Source organism: Corvus brachyrhynchos, unplaced genomic scaffold (genome assembly GCF_000691975.1).
Source record: "Corvus brachyrhynchos isolate BGI_N302 unplaced genomic scaffold, ASM69197v1 scaffold14, whole genome shotgun sequence".
NCBI lineage: Eukaryota > Metazoa > Chordata > Aves > Passeriformes > Corvidae > Corvus > Corvus brachyrhynchos.
In genome coordinates this window covers 9751284-9759254 of record NW_008239110.1, presented here as the reverse complement: position 1 = coordinate 9759254, position 7971 = coordinate 9751284, and the positions used below count along the sequence as shown (strand labels likewise).

The 7971-nt window shown below is 39.2% G+C and overlaps 2 long non-coding RNA genes across 2 annotated transcripts in view; one reads left to right on the top strand and one right to left on the bottom strand.

The window, feature by feature from the left end:
• LOC108448013 overlaps nucleotides 1-6639 on the bottom strand; it is a 24060-nt gene extending 17421 nt beyond the window's left edge. The window contains exon 1 of the long non-coding RNA XR_001863769.1: nucleotides 6565-6639. This is a non-coding gene — a long non-coding RNA (uncharacterized LOC108448013). The remainder of the gene's footprint in view (nucleotides 1-6564) is intronic.
• LOC108448011 lies at nucleotides 1553-7633 on the top strand. Its single transcript, XR_001863767.1, has 3 exons — nucleotides 1553-3533; nucleotides 7006-7160; nucleotides 7547-7633. It is a non-coding gene; the product is annotated as an uncharacterized LOC108448011 (long non-coding RNA).
• Nucleotides 7634-7971: the final 338 nt, after the last annotated feature.

The window sequence follows — 7971 nt, the reverse complement described above, 5'->3', positions numbered from 1 at the left end:
GGTCTGGTCTGGAGGCTGCCCTGCAGAGCTGAGCTGGAATCACGAGCTGACAATCACTAAAGAGCTGACAGCCTCTGCAAGGGCCCTCCTGCCAGCAGCTGAGGGAAGACACCGGGCCTCGGGAAGGCGATTCCTTTCGGGACCATCTCCCCGGACGGGTCACCTCTTCCTGGGTGAGAGACACTGACCCCACCACCACCTGTAATAAGGTCTCCCTGGTATTTTCTCTTCCCCAGGCTGAACAACCCCAGGTCTCCCAGCCTGCCTTCATAGAAGAGGTGCTCAAGCCCTCTGATCATCTTTGTGGCCTTTTGCACCTGCTCCAGCAGGTCCATATCCTTATGCTGGGGGCTCCAGAGCTGGATGCATTACTCCAGATGGGGTCTCAGGAGAGCAGAATAGAGGGGCAGAATTACCTCCCTTGCCCTGCTGGCCACATTCCTTTTGATGCAGCCCAGGACACAGTTGACTTTCTGGGCTGCAAGTGCACATTGCCAGGTTGTGTTGAGCTTCTCATCTAACAGTCCTTTTCTTCTCATGATGTAAAAAAAGTTTTTAGTCTGAGCTGATGAATTACTTCTATGTATTTTCAAGAACCAGTAAATATATGTACTAGTATATATATTAGTATCAGAAGATGTCAGAATATCTCAGCCCACTTCCTCGGCCCCATTCCTCTTTGTATAATTCTCACAGGGAAGAAGCCCAGACACCCAGACCAGGGAATGCTGCTGGCTGCTGCAAAGGAAAACGGGCCAGCAGTCTGTGCCATGCAACCACTGTTTAGGCGAAATGCAGGCATAATGATCCTTGTGCTTCTTTTCTTCACTAAAAGCTTGAGCTACCTCTATTTCTTGCTGAAATAACTTGAATGAGGCTCACCTTTCATGAAAAAATTGTTTGTGGGAATAAAGAATATAATCTTGATGTTGTCAGTGAAATTGCTGCAGACTTAGCTCAATGTAAGTGGGACCAGAAATTGGGATATAATAATTTGAAAACATTTTGAGGGTGTCATTTTCCCCAGAACTCTTTTATCAGTGTCACTTGGTGTGTTATTTATTCACCACACATTATACTGCAGTTTCCTGATCAGACTGTGACATTTTGTAGCATCCTTTCAGCATTATTGTCAAAACTGTCTAAACTAAAAGCAAAAACTTTAAAATAATTGAGTTTTCCAGTTTGATTTAGTCCTATCTTTGCCTCTGGAATATTTCCAAAATCTATAACAGACTGAAATCAGTCCAAATTGCCTTCTCTAAATTTCAAAAGAAATGGAGAAGAAAAGAAAAAAGGCTTTTGGAGGAAAGCTTAGCAAGTCAATTAGAAAGAAGTACAGTCTAAAGAACTGGTTGCATGGTCTAGGGAAAAAAAATCACTAGCAGAATCTTATGGAAGACATTGACTTTAAGGTCAGAATTGACACTAAGGACAACAAAGAGAAAAAAAGAAAAAAAAAAAGAATGTTCCCTCCTCCTAATGAAAAAGAAAGGAGAATTTTAGTATTTTCTGCTTTGAATTGCTTTAAAAAAAAACCCAACCAAACAAAATACATCACTGTGTGCCCCACTGGCATGAAATTTTTTGCTTAATTGTGTTGTCAAGCCAATTAAAAATTGTATTCTTGTAATGGATGGGAAAGCAACATAATAAACTCTCAGTATGAATTTTCTGAAGCAAACCTGCAAAGAGATAGACTTTATGCACAAGGGACTTTTATTTAGGCCTGAATCTGTCCAAAATAAGAACTAATACTAAACATTATGCACTAACACAGTAAGCCCTAAATACAATAAATTCTTTTTCAGTGTCTCTGCTAGTAATTTAATCAAGTTCAGGACAGCTCTGTGGCATTGAAGTCAACTGGAAGAGTGCAGTGCATGTTCATAACATAAAATTACCTTAGCCTTCCAAATCAGATGGCCGCATCCAAACTGCTTATTGGAAAAGATCCATAACCATACTCAAATCTGACCCATGGATCTGCTTGCATTTTTGGAACCTGCATAGCTTCCTTGCTAAGGAAAACTTTTATGTCTCAGGATTTAAGACAGCCACCCTCTTCAGTGACTTTTTGGTATATATCAGGTTGCATGATAAATGGGGGCTATCTGCAGGAACAGAGTTTGATGGAAAGCCACCTACAGCTAGCTAATAAAAAAGCTCAGAAGGATCTCCAAGATAGGTTCTCTGTCTGGTTGGAACCCACAGCCTGCTCCTGAAAGCTGGTGCTGACTGTAGTTTCTTCTGAACCTTTCCTTTAAGGCATGTCTGGAGCTGCCTTTCTCCATCTGTATGGTAGCTTAACTGGTAAATTGTTCAGTGTGTAACTATGAAATAAGTGTTCCTTTCCTCAGGCTCTGCCTTAACATGTGTCTGTCCTACTGATATTTGACCCTTAAAAAACTGTCTGTAAACACTGTGCTCATTTTATTCCATTGGCTTCAACACAGTTAGTTCCATTGGAATTTACTGTAGTATAAATGCTACAGAAGTAAAAAAAGATAACCTGTGCAGCCATTGAAAATTATTGCCCTGATAGGTAAAAAATCAGAACAGGACTTAAATATTATTATGAGTTATGATTCACGGCCCTTGGACCGTAATGATGCATGTCCTAAGCATGTGATGTTGAGAACAATGCTAGTAATAGATATATAGAAATATTTCAAAGCCAGGAAAACTAATTCAACATGCTAAAAACCCACATATATGTAAATTATTGAATTACTTCTACAAAAGGAATAACAAACACTAATGACATTTATTATTATGAATGATCTATAATTATTCCATAATTGCAAGAGGTATCATGAAGATATGCTGCTTCCTACTTAGCCACTTACAGCTTGTTTCCTTTGCTATTCTCTTTGTGAAAATGGCCATAATAGACCACGTAATGTATTTTGTCCTGTATGTCTCTCACATTGGAGAAACATATTTCGTTAGATTCTAGTCTCACGTTGTTTTTAACACACACATTTTTAGCTATTTACGCAAAATTTATAAAAATAAGTTTCTTCTGCATCATATGCATAAATATTAATAGTAAACACATGCACAGTTTAGATTTGGCAAGTAAGCTGTAAAATACATTGGTATTTTTAAATGCTATTTCTTCTTTCTGCGGATCATAAAGACTTGGGAAGTGAGGGGAAATATCTGTGTTTGTTTAAATATCTGAGTCTGTTTGCCTCAGAATGAAATCTCCAGCTAACATGGTGGGAGACAGGCACTCAAAACACAGGAAGAGGATGTAACAGACATAGTGGCATCTGCTTGTACTTTTAGAACCTTAACTAAAAATGTTCTGAGGAACAGTTTCCCTCATCGTTCTCAGCAAGCATCAACTTAGCTACCCATTGATAATGTTTTAAATGTCAACATCCTTCTATCACTGCTTATCAGAGACGAAGAGGAATGACTGCAATATACCATCAAATTTCTCAAAACCCCAGGCTGGAAAGAACTTTGACTTACCAATTATATTCTACTCTTGCAAGCTGAGGCTGAGCTGAGGACACTTGAAGGTCAGAAGCAAGACTGGGTTCAGGAACCTCAACATTAGTTTGGAGGGTGGGGTACATATTCATGAGATCATGTATAAATTATCATTCATCTGATCATATGACAACACTGGGTCTGGGGGACAGCACTGGGTCTGGGGAAGTATTTTTTTTTAATTAAAGGCTTTTTTTTTTATATATTATGAATAGCAAATGCTCTCAATTACCAACATAGTTACTTCTCACATAAGGATGAGTTCCCTCAAGCAGACCTGTGGAGGCAAAAATTTTGCAACTATTGTTATGGACAGAAGAAAAAATACAAAAGTTGGGGTTTTACTGTTTTGGTTGGTTGGTTAGTTGGTTTTTTGTTGTTGTTGTTGGTTTTGTTTTTTTCTTTTTTGGGGGGTCGGTGGTATTTTCTACTTACCTTCCTTTATTCCTCCCTCTTTCTCTAAGATGAACTAGGAATCCATTTGCAACCCTGGGATTTGTATGAAACACAAATGAAAGTCCTTCATTTTTATTCTACATATCTGTTAACAGGAAAAGGACTGCTAGAAGTGTACTTGAAAGACTCTCTTGCAATAGCTCCTTTCACAGCTTTTCCTTCCTACTCCAAGGACATTATGTAAATCAAGGAACTGTGTCAGACAGGAGAATTGCAGCAGTTAACCGAATGACAAATACAGCTCTGTAGAGGTTCCCTAATGATGGCTTCCAGACTAAATGCCTAACTTTTGGGAAACTACGTGGGAACATCATATATCATACCATATCATACCAGTGTGCATGCTAAAAGCTATTGATGCATTGAGATTGGGTGATGGAATTCTGCCATGATGGGGTGGTATTGAAGAAAGGGGCCACTGAACACACATGATAAAAGAAAATAGGGCTGAGGAAAGTGTTTGCAGACACACTGATAGAGTTCCTCTCTCAGGATACTCCATACGTTGTTACCTACTCCTAAATGAAGTGCTTTGTATCATCCCTTAGTGCTACATAATGGATACAAGTGAGTTTTTATGGCCTGTAATCCTTGCATTTGAACACATCCTAGGCGCAATCTACAGAAGCAGCCCAAATGCGTCAGCATTTTCTCTGTCATGGTGATACAGTATTAAGTAGAAGGAAACCAGGGCAGTGATCATCCCCCTGAAGGGAAGTTGTAGCAGGGCCGGGTTGGTCTCTTCTCCCAGGTAACAAGTGACATAACTAGAGGAAATGGTTTTAAGCGGCATTAGGGAAAGTTTGGATCGGATATTAGAAAAAATTTCTTCACTGGTGGTCAGGCATTGGAATGGTTTGCCCAGGGAAGTGGTGGAATCATTATTGTTGGAAATCATAGAATCATATAATCATTAAGACTGGAAAAGACCTCCAAGATCATTGAGTCCAACCTTTGACCAAACACCACCACGCCAACTAAATCATAGCACTAAGTGACATGTCATTTCTTAAACACTTCTATGGATGGTGAGTCTACCACCTCCCTGGGCAACCCATTCCAATGTTCCTCTTCTTTGGAAAATTGTGTCAGCTTGTTGTCTGTACTGCTTCAAGAGTCATCAAGGACAGATGCACAGTGAGTTCTTCCTGTATGCACACTGAACACTGAAACAAACTTCAAAACAGCTAAAAACACACAACACCTTAAAATTATATTGGACTTGGCTTCAGATGCAATGGAATTCAATATTTTTCTTCTAAAAAAGCGCCAAGTAACATGACTCAATGTGTTTCTCATGTCTTGAAAAATGTCAGGTTTTGACATAAGTCTTTATCAATCTTTGGAAACTCCTTGAACTCAAGACAGTGTAGAGAATCTGTCAGTTGTCCAAAATGGGTGGATTCTTCTAACTGGCAAATTTATTATCTCCTCTTTTCAAGTGCTGAGTCTGAAAACATTTGTATCCTTAGCTTTTTGTTAAAGAAATCTGTAGCTACTTCTTTCCCACACCTGGAACAGAAGGTAGGCAGATGGAGCTTCATGTGTCCATCTTATGGTTCAAAAATGGAGCTCACAACCTTGTGAATGTTGCATACTAACATCTCAGTATGTTTAATCATTGCCACCTAAAAATCTGAACCAAGGGACACTTCGTAAGCAGTCTTAAATTCTGCTTTAATTCAGGACTCCATGAAGAATAAAGTAGTGGAGAACTAGGCCATCAGGTTATCTATGACAGAGTAACCTCAGGTTTTCATCTTGTCCATGACAGAGCATTAAATGTTTGAGTTGAAAAAAGATGTGATATCTAGTTCTCTTATTTGCTCTTCATGTAAGAACTAAAGTCTTTGGTTTCTACCATATTTTGCTATTAAAGCCTAGATCTCTTGGGAAACTCAAGATATATTGGGAACTGTTAAAACTTTTGATACAAATATACAGTAGCAGAAATAACTACTCAGTGCTCTCAAAATAGGTTTGGCTATTTAAGTAAACTGCAGTGAAACTAAGTCGTTTGGGAATCATTTGGAATGTAGCTTGTCCAGATCTTCAGCTGGTATAATTAGCTGAGGTGCTAAACCAGCTGCTTGTGTAGACAGTTAGATTTAAGTAAACCATCGTTTGAAGAAAAGAAGAAAAAAGTTGCTTCATAGAATCTTGCTAAAGCTTAGAATTTAAGAATTCATTCTCAGACCCTGAACCAGCTTTCTTCCTCTGCCTCTCTCATCAGCCCAATGCATTTTTTGACTTGCCTTCTCTCCTCAGGCAGGAAGTATCACGGAAAACCTAAAATACAGACATGACTGCCTACCAGGAGACTTTGGAATTTGTGATGCTGGGAAGAGAGAGACATCACACTTGGGGTTGGAGATGTGAAAGAATCAGGAGAGATTTAGAGTCTGGCCATATGTAAAGCACAACTAGTCACAACCTCTCAGCTAAAGCACACTGCTTCCTTGTCACTCCTGATCATTTTAGAGGGCAACACTTCTATATGTCTTATTCCATTACATTTACTCTTTCTCTTTCTCTTAGCTGTCAGCCTAATGGACATTGACTCTTATTGTAATACCCTACGAGTACTCAGCAGATCTGACTCACCGTATTGCCCTTCTCTTTGGAGAACCTGGGTCCCAACAGTCTTCTCGCTGGTGAAGCACTGAGGCACTTCCCACACACCTGTGCCTGATCTTTGTCCACAATGGCCTTCTGACGGATGTGTCAAGGGACACGTGGACCTGCACAGAAACCAAGGAAGGGACTGAAGAGATGAGGATGGTGCGTTAAGTAAACACTTTTCTTGATCCAGGTGGCCTGCTTTTGGGGTGTACAGTCAAATCTGGAAATAGGAAAGTGCTGTAGAGTCCAGTAAGATAGACTGTGGCCATGACAGCTGTCAGACAGCCTTCCAAAATGTCTGTTCTTTAACCCTGATATTGAATATATCATGGGCTAAAACTGATTAAAAGGCAAATAAAATGCCATGGGCAATTTAATAGGGAATAAAAATGTAACAACGAGTTTCTCCTTTATTTTTTTTAGCTTGCTCCTTAATCACTCCAGTGACAAGAAACATGTTTCAACCTGCCCTTCAAATGCTTTGCTCTACCAGACACCACCTGCATGAATATTATATTCCTGAAGAAATCTGCTTACCAAGTGGGGTGAGGCGAGGAAACAGGAATATTAACAGAGATGTGAGTGTTCAGCCAGCATATCAACACTGATGGTGCCAGGAAAAATGATGGCAGAAAGGTGTAGAGAAGAATTTGCTTCCTTTACCAAAGGCAGCGTTGCATGTAAAAGGACAAAATATGCACAGTATATATAATGCAGTATTTGCATCTGGATAAAATATCATAGATTCTTACAAACTACCAATAAAGCATAGGCCCTAAAATGGGAAATTTATGTGGTTTCTAGAGCATAATATTTACTAATTTTTTTTTTTTAGTGGTATTCCTGGAAAAAAAAAAAATCATAGATGCATAAAAACGTCTAAACGATGACCTTTTTTTTACTAGATTTAAGAGAAGTAACTAGAAACCTTTGCTCATCTTTGTTTCTGTTCTTTGACACCCAGGTTTGCTGTGCTGCAAAGAAATGTTATGGTACATTGCACCTATGATATATCCACCCTAACAACTGATGAGGAGAGAAGGAACATTCATGACTTTGCAATAATGAGATTGCTGATCCACGACCTGCTAGCAATTCCTGTACAGAGGAAATAAAGTCAAATAGAATTGCCAAGGACCTCATCTCCATGCTGATAACTTCACATCTTCTCAGACACATCCATCCTCAGATCACTCTTTCTGTTATTAAAACTTTTATTGTTATGGCTGAAGTAGTGGTGAGTAGTCTTGTCCTCTGAGCAGTGAACTGTCTATAGACTCCATAAATCCATTTATTTTGTCTGGTTTTATTCATTGGCAAGTTTTTTATTGTCAAGACTCAGTCAGACAAGAAATCAAACTGATAGGTACCAATTCTAAGAGAAATTTT